The sequence below is a fragment of the Rhinopithecus bieti genome, unplaced genomic scaffold, assembly GCF_001698545.2.
Source record: "Rhinopithecus bieti isolate Rb0 unplaced genomic scaffold, ASM169854v2 scaffold_62057, whole genome shotgun sequence".
Taxonomy (NCBI): domain Eukaryota; kingdom Metazoa; phylum Chordata; class Mammalia; order Primates; family Cercopithecidae; genus Rhinopithecus; species Rhinopithecus bieti.
In genome coordinates, this window is record NW_016823572.1 from 147,601 (window position 1) to 162,993 (window position 15,393).

Sequence of the window (15,393 nt, forward strand, 5' to 3'; positions counted from 1 at the left end):
TCGCTTTGGTTGCTGTAAATCTTTGACCATCTTCTAGAGTTTTTATAAGGTTGACACTGGCAGTTTAAAAAAAGTCTTTCAGTGTTTTTTGGAAGGGACAGCTGCCAGAGGAGATGTCTCTGCTCCACCATTCCCACTGCTGTCACCATTTCCACTACTGTCAGTTAATTCGACAGGTGCAGTTAAATGGTGCTGGAGTGATTGGATATTCGTTGGCAAACAAATGAACTTTGATCCATACCTTGCACCATATGTAAAAATTAACTCAGAATGTCTCATAAACCTAAATGTAGAACCTAAAAGTATAAAACTTCTAGAATAAACTCTTTATAATCTTTAGTTAGACAAAGATTTATTAGATAGGACACTAAAAGCACCATTCACAAAAGGAAATACTTATAAATTGGACCTTATCAAAATTAAAAGCTTTTTGGAAATTCAAATTCAGATTTTAAAATTTAAAATGTTTTGGAAAACAGTGTTAAGAGAATGAAAAGTCAAGCCATGGACATTTGCAAATTACATATTTGTGAAAGGACTTGGTTTCAGAAGATAGAAAGAACTTTCAAAACTCAATAATAAGAAACAGCCCAATAAAAATGAGGCAAAGGTTTGCATAGATATGTCACCTCTGAAGATATACAGATGGCAGATAGGCAAATGAGAAGGGACTTGACATCATTAGGTATTAGGAAAATAAAAATGAAAAGTAAGATTGCATACCCTTTAGAATGGCTAAGATGAAAAAGACTGACTACACCAAGTGGTGGCAAAGAGACAGAGCAACTGGAACCCTCATGAGCTGTTCATCTTTTAGGAAGCAGTTGGCAGCTTCTTGAAAAGTTAAAGAGACACCTCCCGTATGATCTCACCATTCCTCTCCTTCGTATTTATTCAAGAGAAACAAAAGCATTTGTCCCTACAAAGATTTGCATGCATGTATTTATACCATCTTGATTTGTGATAGCCTCAACCTGTAAACGACATGACTGTCCATCCCCTTGTGAATGAATAAACAAACTGTGGTATATTCATTCAGGGGAAATCTCTATGTCATAAAAGTAAGAATAAATTCTTGATATACTCCAGACCTTGATTGAATCTTAAAATAATTTATATAAGCCATACCATCGAAAAAAGAGTACATACCTTATGATTCTGGTTGCATAACAGTTTAGAAAATGCAAATTATAGTGCAGAAAGCACGTGAATGGTTGTGCAGAGATGGGGGCAGGTAGCAGGGATTACTAGTGGGTATGAGAAGACTTAGGGGTAATGGAGATGTTCCATATTTTATTTAGGTGATGGTTCCACAGGTGCGTACAAATATTAATGTGTATCAAAGTGTATACTTTAAATATGTGGACTTTACTGATTATACTTCAGTAAAACTTTTAAAAAAATAAGGAGAGTAATTTAAGAGGGTTAATCATATGTCTAGGTGAACTGTTCAAGAGAAATGAAAATAAGGACTTAAGTAAAGGTCATTGGCGTGGTGATTGGTGGTTACATGAGAGTAGTTAGATCGGAAAAAACAATGTGAGTTATTAAAGAATTGGCAGGAAACTTATTTAAAAAATTGTCAGTTTTAAAGCCTAAAGCTGTTTTGGCATGATTCGTTTAAAAGAGATGTTTTATGTGTATATTCCTGCCTTTATTTGCACAAGCCTTTATGTGTTTCTACCTTATAGATTGTATATTTAATATTTATTTTATTTTAGTTAGATACTTACATTTCATTTTTTATGTTTTTTTTTCTCTACAGAGGGATTGAAGTCTCAGGTTGCCCGCCACAGTCTGAACTACATACAGGAGATTGGAAATGGGTGGTTTGGAAAGGTAAGATGCTCTTCACTTCCGTTTGTTTCCCTCTGAATGATACTGTGTTCAGTGCAGGGCTGATGAAGAATTGTGTTGTGTCGAGTTCCACGTGCCCTGTGACCCTGCAGTAGTACTAATTGAGTTTCCCCATTCCCCCTGTGGCAGCGTGGGGGCGTGAGATTCAGCCTTGCTGTGTGTCGAGCCTTTTCCTGGAAGGTTGCCTTATGGCTTACAGGCTGCTATAATAAAATATCATAAACTGGGTGGCTTATAAACAACAGAAATTTATTTCTCACAGTCCTGGAGGCTGGGAAGTCCGAGATCGAGGTGCTGGCTGACTCAGCATCAGGTGAAGGTGGCGCCTTCCTGCTGCGTCCTCACGTGGTTGAAGGGCAGGGCAGCTCTCTGGAACCTGTTTTGGAAGGATGTGAATCCCATTTGCTCTCAAAGGCCCTCCTCCTCTCCATCACGTTGGTTATTAGGTTTCAGCTTACCAATTTGGAGAGGACACAGGACACAAACATTTCGACCATAACAAAGGCCTTTAAAAAAATGTATCAGAGACTTTTCTAATTGTTGACATAAGAAAGTAAGAAGGGAAAAGAAACCTGGAATCTTAGCAGCTTCAGCTTTGTATCCTTCTCAGGTTAGATTGTTTTTTTAATCCCTTCCCCTTATAGCACTTAAGCCACTTTAGAACTGTAAATACGGTCTTACAACGAAGACCATGATGAAGAACTAGCCTTCTCTCATAGCCTGTCAAGTGGCCTGTAGTAACAATGCTTTGTTGATCTTTTTATCGTAGATGGCTCAGAAGGAGTAATCTACACCCATTTCCACAGTACCGCAGTCGTGCTCTGCGAGAGGTTCCTAATGGAGTAGGGATTACATTGTAAGCAGGGTGCTTATGATGGGAGGATGCACTTCCCAGTAGTCAGCCATCTGCTGCTGCTTCTCCTTCCCTTCAGCATTGTCTGTATCTTTCATGTCCTCCCAACTGTATGAGTTCTCTTCCGCACCATTCAGCAAAACCTGTTACGTAGCAGCCATTGTTATTGGTGCTAGGGGCACGATGTGGAGGAAGATGAGTCAAACCTTGACCTGAGTGGAGTCCTGTATGAGAGATAAAACAACACCCTGTCTTCACAAGGCTTAGATATCTAGTTGGGAGGGTCACACAGCAAACAAGTTGTGGGAGGTGGGCTCAGATAGGTAGAGGGCAGGCAGGTGATCTGGGATATTGTGTGCCTAGAGACTGTCTTACTCAGAGTGAAACAGGGAAATACTCTGGTGCTTGAGAGATCGTGATGTAATTGAGTGACCTTTTTAAAAGGATCACTCTGGAAGTCATAGAGGGGAAAGGTGAAAGCAGGGAGGAGATGGACTAGAAGGCTCCTACAGGCATCCAGGGAGAGGCCCAGGCAGCTTGAACCTGGATGGTAGCGGTGAGGCAGCAAGAAGTGGTGGGACCCAAGACAGATGTTCAGACGAGAGCATGCGGGTGCAGACTTAGGGGGGATGAGACTTGGACTGTGGAGGAAAGGCAGTCAGGTTGACTGCTGAGGACCTGATGAATTGGAAGAACAGAGTTGCTGTCAACTGAAATGCAACAGACACTGCAGGAGAGGCAGGAGGAGGAGGAAATAGGGAGTTCACCTTTGCTATGTCAGATGTGAGTCGGCTGTTAGACAACTCAGTGGGGGCACCAAGTAGCTGAACTGGAAATGCAGAGCAAGAGTTGAGGAGAGAGGGTCCAGGCTGGAGATGTAAATCCGAGCGATCTCACTGTTAGAATGTATTCAAAGCTAGGAGACTAGGTGAAGTCGTGGAGAATTTCAAAGTGGAAACCAGGAGGAGGCCCTATAGCACGGAGAGGCCAGTGCAGTCAGGGAGAAGCAGTGAGAAGGGAGAAGCCCAGGAGATAGGAGTCTTCTGAAAGTTCCAAGAAGATTAATTGTAGTAATGCTGCAGCTTACAAATGGAGGAAGATGAAGCCTGGGAGAATGAGGATTCAGCAGCGTGAGTTCCTTGGCGTCCTTGAAAGAAGCTGCTCAGGGGGAAATGGTGATGGCACATCCTTGTGTGGGATGGATTCAAGAGAGAAAGAGGAGACAGTGCATTTAGACAACTCTCTTGAGTTATACTCCGCAAGGAGCAATAAGCCGGACACGGTGGCTCACGCCTGTCATTCCAGTGCTTTTGGAGGCCCAGGTGGGGAGGATCATTTGAGGTGAGGAGTTTGAGACCAGCCTGGGCAACATAACACAACCCCATCTCTTAAAAAAAATTAACTGAGTGGGGTGGCACATGCCTGTGGTTCCAGCTACACGGGAGGCTGAGGCAGGAGGAACACCAGGGCCCAGGAGTTCGAGGCTGCAGTGAGCCATATTTGCACCACTGTGCTCCATACTGGGTGACAGAGCAAGACGGTCTCAAAAAAAAAAAAAAGGGGGTCATTTACTTAATTATCAGAATTTCTTGTTCTCCATTTTTCTGTCCTTATATTTCTGATAAACACATTGAGTTCTGTTCAGGTTCTTACTCTATTTTCAGGACATTAAAATTTATTTTAAAAGGAACTATTTTAAAAGAAGTCTTTTTGATCATTCTCTCTTTTTTTTTATCATTCTCTAGAGTTAAATAAAAACCTTTATTCTCATTTTCATCTTAAGTATTGCACTTTGGAATACCTTGGCATTGTCCTGTTTTATAAATTATTTAGCATTTCCCTTGTAGCTAGTTCTTCTGTGAGGCGGCACATTCTCATTTCATGTTCTGTGGATTTCAGTGGGATGTTTTGAAGGGAGTTTTGGTAGGAGATCAAGGCCGGGTATCATTGGATGGAGTACGATAGGTTTTTAAGTTTCAGGGCAATGATTGATTATAATTAACATCTGTCAGTTTACTTCTCATATGTGTAGCAGACTAAATAACAAAACTTAGTGGAAGTGTTTTTGAGGAACATTTGAGTTATGTTGGAACTGAACATATAAATTGCACTTCTGTGAAGTAATAATGTCCCTGAAGTAGAATACATTTTTAAATAAATACAGATAAATATAAATACATTTTAAATAAATGGAAAAGAAATATACGTAAATATGTGAATATTGTAAATATCTGGTGAATGGTTTAAAATGATCCTTTTGCTGAAGAAAAATATTTTGAGTTTTCCAAGCTTTTGGTGAGTTAGTATGTAAAAGAATAGAAGGTCACCTGCTTATTGCTTAACTTGTTCACCTGTATTCCATTTCCTGGTAAATACGACAGACTCCTTTATCGTTTTGATGGAAATGACACAAAAAAACTGTTCTTTGATTTTAGGTTCTCTTGGGAGAGATTTACACGGGCACTAGCGTAGCGAGAGTCATCGTGAAGGAGTTAAAAGCAAGTGCCAGCCCAAAGGAACAAGATAGTTTTTTGAAAAATGGAGAACCTTACTAGTAAGTAAACCTTGTCATGTGTTCTGTAAGGCTAGTCTGTAGTCTCTTGAAAGTCTACTGTGGGATTTCTGCCTGCAACGTACATGATTAAATAAGTTCCAGGGTCTCATAAGACCCAAAATGTCCAGGCATCATCTGAAAATCACTTAGCATTCCAAGAACCAGGAGAACTGAGCCTAAACCAGAAAAGACAACAGATTCCAACACAGATGACAGAGATGTTAGAATTACCCAACAAGAATTTTAAAGCTCTCATCGTAAAAGTGCTTTGTGAGCAATTGCGTCACATTTAAAACAAAAAAATACAGTCTCAGCAGAGAAATAGAAAACATAAAGAAGACCTAAATGGAAACCTCAGGACTGAGAAATACAGGAACTCTTCATTTCAGTTACAGCCTCAGGGACATGGGGAAATATAACAAAAGATCCAGCATTATTCATGTCATAGATGTCTCAGAAGGAAAGGAGGTAGAGGATGGGGCTGACAAAGGATTCAAAGCAATAGTGGCTAAAATTTTCTACATTTGGAAAAGAAAAAGCCTACAGATTTAAAAAATTGAGAAAATGCCAAACAGGATCAACCCAAGGAAATCCGTGCCAAGACACATAATCAAGCTTCTGAAAATGAAAGACAAAAAATCCTTAAAGCAGGGAGACAGAAACAGCACTTGACCTATAGGGGGAAGCAATGTGAAGGACAGCCGATTTCTCATCAGAAACCTGGAAGCCAGAAGGAGTTGGCACATTTTTCACTTTTCTAAAGAAAAGAACTCTGAAATTCTTTCTCCAGAGAAGATATCCTTCAGGAATGAAGGGGGAATATCAAGACATTCTCAGACGAAAGAAAACTAAGAGAATTTATTACCAGCAAACCTACCTTAAAAGAATGACAGTTTTCTAAATAGAAATGATAAAAGGAGGCACCTTGGAACATTAGAAAAGAAGAAGGAGCAACAAAAAGAACAAAAATATGGCTAAACTTCCTTAAAAAAACTGATAAATTGTATCATCAAAATTAAAAACATTTGCTTTGTGAAAGACCTTGGTAACAGTGAAAAGACAAGCCACAGACTGGGAGAAAATAGCTAGAAATCACGTAGCTGACATGGGCCTCATATCTCGAATTTATAAGAAACTCTCAAAACTCATAGAGAAAAAATAACCTAATTCGAAAATTGTCAGAAGACGCTGAGTCATTTCACCAAAGAGGAGATAACATGGATAGCAAATAAGCACATGAAAAGATGTTCACTGTCACTAGCCACTAAAGAAATGAATTAAGATCCCTTCATACCTATTAGAAAAGCTGTAATGAAAAAAGTGACAATACCAAATGTTGGCAAGAATGTGGAGAAACTAGATCCCTCATACGTTGCTGGTGGAAATGTAAAATGGTAGAGCCACTGTAGAAAATAGCTTGGCAGTTGCTTAAGAAAACAAAATATATGTTTAGTTATATATTAGCATTAGTTATATATTGGCATTAGTTATACATTAGCATTCTCCAGAGGGACAGAACCAATAGGATGTGTATGTACGTGTATATCTAGAAAGAGACCTTTTTAAAGGAATTGGCTCATGAAGTTAGGGAGGCTGGAAAGTCTAGAGTCTGCAGGGTGAACCAGGAGGCTAGAGACCCAGAGAAGAGTCGATGTTATAGTTCAAGGCTGAAGGCCCTCTGCTGGCAGAATTCCTCCTTCTGTGGGGGAGTTCAGTCTTTTTTCTGTTAGGGTCTTTAGCTGATAGATGAGGCCCACCGTTGTTGCAGGATCTACTTTACTCCAAGTCCACCAATTTAAATAATGATCCGCTGGGAACGGTACTTCAGGTCTATAATCCTAGCCTTTTGGGAGCTGAATCTGAAGGATTGCTTGAGCCTGGGAGTTTGAGACCAGCCTGGGCAATGAGGTGAGACCCTGTCTGTACAAAAAAATCAAAAAAATTTGTTGGGCATGGTGGCACCACACACCTGTAGTCTCAGCTTCTCAGGAAGCTGAGGCAGGAAGATCACTTGAGCCCAGGTGTTCAAGGCTGCAGCGAGCCATGATCACACCACTGTACCCTAACTTGAATGACAGAGTGAGACCCTGTCTCGGTAGGTAGGTAGGTAGGTAGGTAGGTAGGTAGGTAGGTAGGTAGATAGATAGAGACAGACAGACAGTAATTTCATGAAAAAACACCCTCACCCAAACGTAGTAAGGATAATATTTGACCAAATACCTGGGCACTATGGTCCAACCAAGGTGACACAAAATTAACCGTCACATCATACAACGCAGCAGTTGCACCCCTTGACATTTATTCCAGAGCAGTGAAAACTTACTTCCGTACAAAAACCCTTGCATGATTGTTCATAGCAGCTTTGTTTGTAATAGCCAACAGTTGGAAAAACTGACATGTCCGTTAGTAGGTGAGTGGTTCAGCAAAGCGGTACGTTCCTGGAGTACTGCTCCCACATTAAAAAAAAAAAAAAAGATGAACCATTGACACATGGAACACCTTGGATGATCTCAGGGGGATTATGTTGAGAGAAAAAATCAATCTCAGAAGGTCACATACTATACCGATTCCATTTATATAATATTCTTAGAATTAGAACATTCTAGAAATGGAGAACAGGTTAGTGGTTGCCAGGGGTACACATGAGTGGGGTGGGAAGATCTTTGTGGTGATGGGATAGTTCTGAGTCTCCATCGAGGTGACGGTTACACACATCTGTGCACATGCAGACCCGGCAAGGAGCCCTGCACACACTTTATCACAGTGGCAGCTCCCGGGTTTGGGTGTCGTACTGTACGTGATTGTATCAGATGTAACCAGCAGGGGAAACTGGGTGAAGGATAAACCAGACCTCTCTCTGCAGTCTTTGCAACTCCTGTAAATTCATAATTGTATCCAAATAAAAGGCTTTTGTTTTGTTTTACAAAAAACAAAAAAAAACCCTATTTTGGCATACCCTTTATTTAACTATATTTTCTTTTGGACACAACATTTTCCAAAAGGAGTTTGCATATACTGTGGAAATGTATGGAAAAGAATGCATAAGCTAGATAGCCTGAAGGAGAAACTGAGTTATTTAATATCCAGATTGAAATACATATTGAAGTTGTCTTGTTGTTGTCACTGTTTTGAGGCAGGGTCTTGTTTTGTCCCCCAGGCTGGAGTGCAGTGGTATAGTCATGGCTCACTGCAGCCTCCACCTGCTGGGCTCATGCGATACTCCCAGCTCAGCCTCCTCAGGAGCTGGGACCACAGTTGCATGTCCCCACACCCAACTAGTTTTTCCGTCTTTTGTACAGATCAGCTCTCCTTTTTTTGTCCTGGCTGAAATACTTACTGAATTTGTATATACAGTTGGCCCTCTGTATCCACGGGTTCTGTATTCATGGATTCAACCAATGGTGATTGAAATTATTTTTTAAAATATTAAAAATATTGAAAATATTTAAAAATAGAAATAATTCAATAGTAAAAAATATATAAACAATACAGTATAACAGTTTTTTACATAGCATTTACATTGTATTAGGTATTACAAGTAATCGAGATGATTTATATGGGCAGATGTGCGAAGGTTATGTGTTGATATGACACCATTTTATGTTAGAGACTTAAGCATCTTTGGTTTGGATTTGGGTATCTTCAGGGATTTATGGAACCAGTCTCCCGGAGGTACTAAGGGATGACTGTATAGTCTGCCCTCTTTTAAATGCTGCTTTAAAATATTATCTCTAAACTTAAATTACTAAAGATAAAAATTCTTGAGGCCAGGCATGGTGGCATGTGCCTGTAATGGCAGCTATTTGGCCAGCTGAGGTGGGAGGATCCCTTGAACCCAGTAGTTGGAGGCTGCAGTGAGCTATGATTCCACCACTGCACTCCAGCCTGGGTGACAGAACGAGACCCTGTCTCTTGAAAAAAATTTTTTAAGTTTCTTATGTTAAGATTTCTTTTTTAATTTGTGAAAATATTCACTTGATTGGCTTTGAATTACTTACTAGATAACTTAGTATACACCTTTTAAGTATAATCTTCATGACCTTTTCAGCCTGTCATTTATTTAAATGTATAAATTATTGTGAAAAAATTTGAATTACTGTGTGAATAATTTTGTTATTATGCTTTTGTTTGAATAATGTTATTATCATGCTTCCTGATGAACAGTATTATGGCTTTTATTTTTCCCAGTATTCTTCAGCATCCAAATATTCTTCAGTGTGTTGGACAGTGTGTAGAAGCGATCCCCTACCTCCTGGTGTTTGAGTTCTGCGACTTGGTAAGTTTTTAGAAGGAATTCAAGTTCGAGCATTCCAAGGTTGTACTCAAGCGTTTTTGACAGATGGACATACTGGATGAGGGGTTGCTTTCATGTCTGTCCCCCACTTGAAGAACTTTATAATGCGTTACTTTTATTACCTTTGGTGATAGTGACAGTGTTGACTGACACTTACATAGTGGTTTGTTACACTCCAGTCCCTGTGCTAACCTGTTTAGTTGCCTTACCACACTTAATGATAACAAACTCCAGAGTAAGGTGCCAATATTTGTCCATACTTTACATGTGATGGCCATGTTGTGGATCAAGTGTATAGCAGAGCCAGAGCCAGAGCTTGGATCTAGATGTGCCCCTCCTAAGAGCTTGAACTGGGCTTGAAACATCTTGGAACACTTTAACCGCCTGAGAGAGCCCAATCTCTTTACCTCAAGTACTCCTGATCTGTCAGCATCTGAAAATAGCAAATGTATGTGACATTTATATGTTTAAAGAATTAGATTTATTTTCTTAAAAACCTTATTTCTTAGCATGATAATATTTATTGAGACAGTTGGAAAGATTGTTCTTTGTGCAGTTTTGTGAATAATTTCAATAGTAATTTCTGTGTGAAATTTCCTCTGAACATCTTTTCCTGCATGCAGAAGATTTCATCTTTTGAAAAGCCCATTTTAGCATGTAATTGTTATCTTCCAAAAACAGTGGTGAGCTGTTAATTGGATGAGTCAGGTTTTAATTGATTTCTTTGCATCATCTCAGTTTTCAGAACATTAAAACTTCCGTGGCTGTGCATAGAAAAATAGGAGTACCCCAAAACAAATTCCCAGTTAAGTCAAATAACATTTTCACCTGTTTAAATAAAGAACAGTAAGCCTCGTGATTTTTTTGTTTTAATTCCTAAGTGTGATTCGAATATTTCTCTCATTGGCAGAGGTGGTTGATTAATGAACTTGGTTACATTAGCTTTCGTTGGATGATGTAATAGTGACCCTCAAATATCTGTGGCTCATGGCGACTAAGTCGTTCTTGCTCGTCTTAGGTGTTGGCTTTGAGTCAGCTGTGGCTCTCTTCTGGGCTGCGTTCATCTTCACTCCAGGATCAGTGTTTTTTCGTGCCTGTAGATGCTGGAAAAGAAAAAAGAAAAAGTGTATTCTGATGTCGTTCCTTAAAGTATTGTTTCTGGGTCCTCTGGGTTTAAGTTCGTGAGGTGGTTTAAATCTCTCGTATCTTCTGATTTGAGGGAAGGAGTGTGGAGGGGGTTTGAGTCAGTTTTCTGTCGGTTACTGAGAGAGGCTCTGGTTATAGATTTTCCTTATAATTCTGGTTGTTTTTACATTTTGGTGTCCTGTTATGTAGGCATGAACATTTAAGGTTGGTATAATTTCCTATAATTTGAACCTTCTGTCATTATGAAGGGGCTCTCTTTAAGGTTAAAAGCGTTAATAAAGATAAAGTCTGCTTTTATTGATACTGATAGAGTTAGACCAACTTTCTTTTGGTTAGAATTTGCCTGTCAAATTATATTTTTGTCAATCCTTTTCTTCTCTGGTTTACATCTCTTGTAAATAGTTTGTTAAACATTTTTTAAATCTTGCAATCTTGGTCACTTAAAATGGAATATGTAGTTCATTTACATTTCTTGTAATTAGTGCGATATTTGTAATTTTATCTACCTATTTGGTATTCTTTTTTGTACCGTTTTACAATTTTTCTTCTTTGCTTTTTTTCTGTTCTTCTTTGGGATTCTCAATTTTTTTGGTTTGTTTCAATTTTCCCCATCTACAAGTTTGGACTTTAGATATTTGTTTCTTAATTTTTTGTGTGGTCACACTAGAAATTACAACATGCACATTTTTTAACCTAACAAAGTCTAAAATTAATATGTTAATCCTGCCCCAAAGGAGCTGGAACCTCCTAGAGCTCTCTCTCCATGTAAGGAAAACTGGAATTAAACCTACTTTTCTGGGCCACCCCATATTCTCTGCCATTGTGAAGGGTGCTTACTCATTGGACACTTAACTGGAGTAAGGCAGCTGCACCCTGGAGATGCTGAGACTCAGTGTGCTCGTTGTCCTCCAGGTCCCCCAGTGAGAGGTGACACATGATCAATTATTTAGTAGAGGCCTGAGAGCTAAGAGGAAGGAGTTCGTACTGGGATTTCTCAGGGGTTTATTGCATATTATTATATAATTGGTTTTGATAATCTCAGTATGATCAGAGTTATAAAATGTATGATCCTAGGTTATTGTGATATAAAAAAAATAGCTTCCTTTTAGTCTAGCTCTGTGTGACCCATGGTAGGTGATTTTGGCACTGACACGGAATCAACACAAAAAAGTTAAGACACAGAGACGCGCCCTTAGGTGACGAGGCAAGTCTGCTCGTCAGAGGCCCACTATTCTGAGATGTTTCATGTTGCCTTTTTTGGTCCCTAAGCTCCTTATATTAATTATAAATAACAGTTGAGGCATATTCTTTGTGAGTGACCATCACAGAAATAGAGCTGGAGTCAGCGTCTATTTGACAGTCGCCCATTTCTCGGCTGATGGAAGTGGCTTGGAAAAGTATCTAATATGTTTTAGCATTTTCCAGTTCTTCTTTGCCCGTCTGCATCTGTCCCTGAAAGTTCCAGTAGACAATGTTAGTTTTTTCATACAATGGTCAAAGACCTTGGCCACTCTGCTTCACGTTTTTTTCTGAATGGGTTCAGAAGATGGGCTTTGTTTTAATGCTCTTTTAATTTATTTTTTATAGCAGCTGCCCTTTTTGGGAGTAGTAATTTAACCTGTTTTATAAAGAAACACAAAAACATAGCGAAATAACTTCTTTATGTTACCACAAATGACCCAGTATTGACAAAATTCTAGAGTATTATTTGTATCTTTATCATTGTACAGACACCATTTTTATGAAAATATAAGAAATACATCTGTTCTCTAACTCAGCATCCTTATAATTTTTTTCCCCAGCCATTTCAGAGCTCAGACTTAAATACATGTTATTCAAATACTTAGACTAAGTATTCAAAGCATAGTAACTTACCTAGATTTGATTATACTTTGGGGTGAATATTATACATACAGCCTTCTAGAATGAACAGATGTGACTTCATGAAACACATTTTATGTGACCCTCATAAGTCACTCGGGGACGTTCACTTATGAACATCCCGAGGAGCTCTGGACCCCACCGAAAACTTCTACTGGCAGTGCAGAGCTAACAGCTGTGTTTAATTTAAGCATCCCACCCAATGGTACATTGATCAATACAATTTTTTAAACAATCATTGTTCCTCAAATAATTAAAAATACAATTACCATATGATCCAGCCAGTTCCACTTCTAGGGATATATACAAAAGAAGTGAAAGCAGGCCCTCAGGCAGATATTTGCACACGTTATTCACAATAATGGATTATTACCGAAACCACTATTCACAGTAGCTGGGAGGTGGAAACGGCCAAATGTCCATCGATGGGTGAATGGATAAACCAAATCTGCTCTGTGCAATAGAGGATTATTAAAAGGAAGGAAATTCCAACACAGGCTACAGCATGAATGAACCTTGAGGCCATTATGCGAAGTGAAACAAGCCAGTCACAAAAAGACAAGTTCTGTGTGATTCTACTTACAGGAGGTACCTAGAGTAGTCAGATTCTTAGAGACAGAAAGTAGAAAGATGGGTGCCAGGGGCAGGCTGGGGCTGGGAAATAGGGAGTTGTTTAATGGGTGCAAAGCTTCAGTTTTGTGATTTGAACAAGTTCCAGAGGCAGCTGGTGGTAATGGTTGTGCAGCAAGGAGAATGTTCTTAACTCTGGAATTGTAAACTTAGACATGGTTACAATGCCAAGTGGTATTTTATGCATTTTTTTTTTACCCCAGTAGAAAAAAAAAGGATAATTACCTCCCACAATTTAAGGCGCCGTGTCAGGTGTTACCTGTGTTAAGAGGAGGCTAGGATGCCCTTTGGAAATCTTTGGTTATCACTTGGCGTGGCCAGTCTTATGTCAGAGTCAAGGTCATAAACACAGGGCGCCACCAACTTGTCCAGCGGTGAGAGGTCACGTTGTTTCCTTGGTCAATTTCATACATATCACTTCTGGGCCCTCGTAAACTTGAAAAGGAACAGATTTTCCAGCAGCAAGGACTAGGGGCCTGACGGGGTTCTTGGCACTGAAGTCCAGTTTCTCTGGGCTCCCACTGTGTGGCAAGAGTGGTCAGGTAGCACCAGCCCAGGGAGCCAGAGAGGGTATCCACCTGAAGGGACCAAGGGTTGTCCCATGGGACACACCAAAGTCTCACTTTGACACTGAGCCTGGATGACCCAAAACCTGCCCAGGAACAGGCCTTTCTGATCAGAGGGGCATAACCTGAGGCAGGACCTGCCCCCTGGCCACAGTCCAAAGGACACAGAGGGCAGCGGACCAGGCTCTGTAAAAAGCCGCTGTGGCCATGGTGAAGGACCGGCTATCTCTGCCTGTCTTAGCAGGTCAAGAGCGATTGAATGAACAGTGGCCTTTTCAGTCGTCATCCTGCAGTCATCGTGCCCAGTGATAACATCTCCCAAGTAGAAAGGAGAAAATATTTTTGCACTTACTTAATTCCTTGTAAGATGGAATTAACCAGCCTGTTTTTAAAAGGCACTTAATCATGGAATTTTTATGAAAGTAAATGAAAACTCTTCTGAGTGCTTTTGGTAGCTGGCCTACAGCCACAGATTTGCGTTGCTGACGGCGGCAGTGTTTATGAGAGGAGCCAAGAGATGACTGGAGGGTGTTTTATAGAACTTGTTGCCATGGCAGGTACATACCGCTCTCACGTGAATATCAAGGCAATGAGACTTTTGATTAAGGATCACTCACTCAACAAAAATGGATTGAGCAAATTCGAAGTGCCAGAAGCTGCCTGGTGCTTTAAGGAACACAGAAGTGAATAAGCCTCTGACTTGCCTGCTCCGATGTTCTTTCTGCCACTCACTGGTTTATCACCTTGGAAAATTCCTCAACCTCTTCTGTAAAATGGCAGTAATACTGTCTCCCCTTAGAACTGCCCTGACCATTAAGTAAGATGATGGATGAGATTACCGAGCACAAGGAAAATGCTCAGTAAGTCGTGGCCATTTTTAATTATTAAAATTGATTGATTCTAATTACTAAATAAATAGAAGTACGGGAATCCTAACCAGGATCACTGGGGAAGGCTTTGCAAAGGAAGTGTGGAGATGGACATTGTGCCCTGGTGGCGAGGCCGGCTGGGTCTGTTGGGGAGGCTCAAGAGGAAGCGGTAAGGACAGGGAACAAAGCACACTGGAGACCAGGCTGCCAGCTGGGGGAGAAAGAGGAGGATGTACACTAACCTTCGCCACGTCCTAATCTTTCTTATTGGTCAGCAATTTCTTCAGCTCCATCACCTGGCTCCGGAGCAGATGATACTGTGTTCTTGAATGTTGTGTACTGAGCTTCTTTATTAATTCAGCCCGTAAAACATGGAGTCAGTTTCTGAAGGCAGTTCGTGGTGAAGAAGGGGAGGGTGTCCACTGGCTGTTCTTTGACAGCAGTGCATTGCTCTGTGGGACTTGCACTCTTCCATCTCTCGTGAAGAGCGGTGACTTGGGGGCAGAATCAGAGGAGCTTAGACTCGTGGGCTCTTAGACCTGGAAGGAACCTTAGCCACTGCTCACAATGGGGAGTACGATGGGGAAGGTCTGAGCTCTCTGGGTCAGGCCTGGTGCTGGGCATTTGATGTGTTTTCCGATCGAGTGAGTTGTCTTGACAATGCTGTGAGATGCGTAGGAGTAGCTTCAGTCTACAGGTGAGGAAACCGAGTCTGAGAGAGGGGAAAGGACTGACTGAAGAAT

At 40.5% G+C, this 15,393-nt stretch overlaps 1 protein-coding gene across 1 annotated transcript in view; it reads left to right on the forward strand.

The window, feature by feature from the left end:
• LMTK2 (lemur tyrosine kinase 2) overlaps positions 1-15,393 on the forward strand; it is a 76,057-nt gene that overhangs the window by 13,116 nt on the left and 47,548 nt on the right. The window contains exons 3-5 of the mRNA XM_017861646.1: positions 1,766-1,839; positions 5,146-5,264; positions 9,453-9,540. The gene's annotated coding sequence lies outside the window, so the exon portion shown is untranslated. The remainder of the gene's footprint in view (positions 1-1,765; positions 1,840-5,145; positions 5,265-9,452; positions 9,541-15,393) is intronic.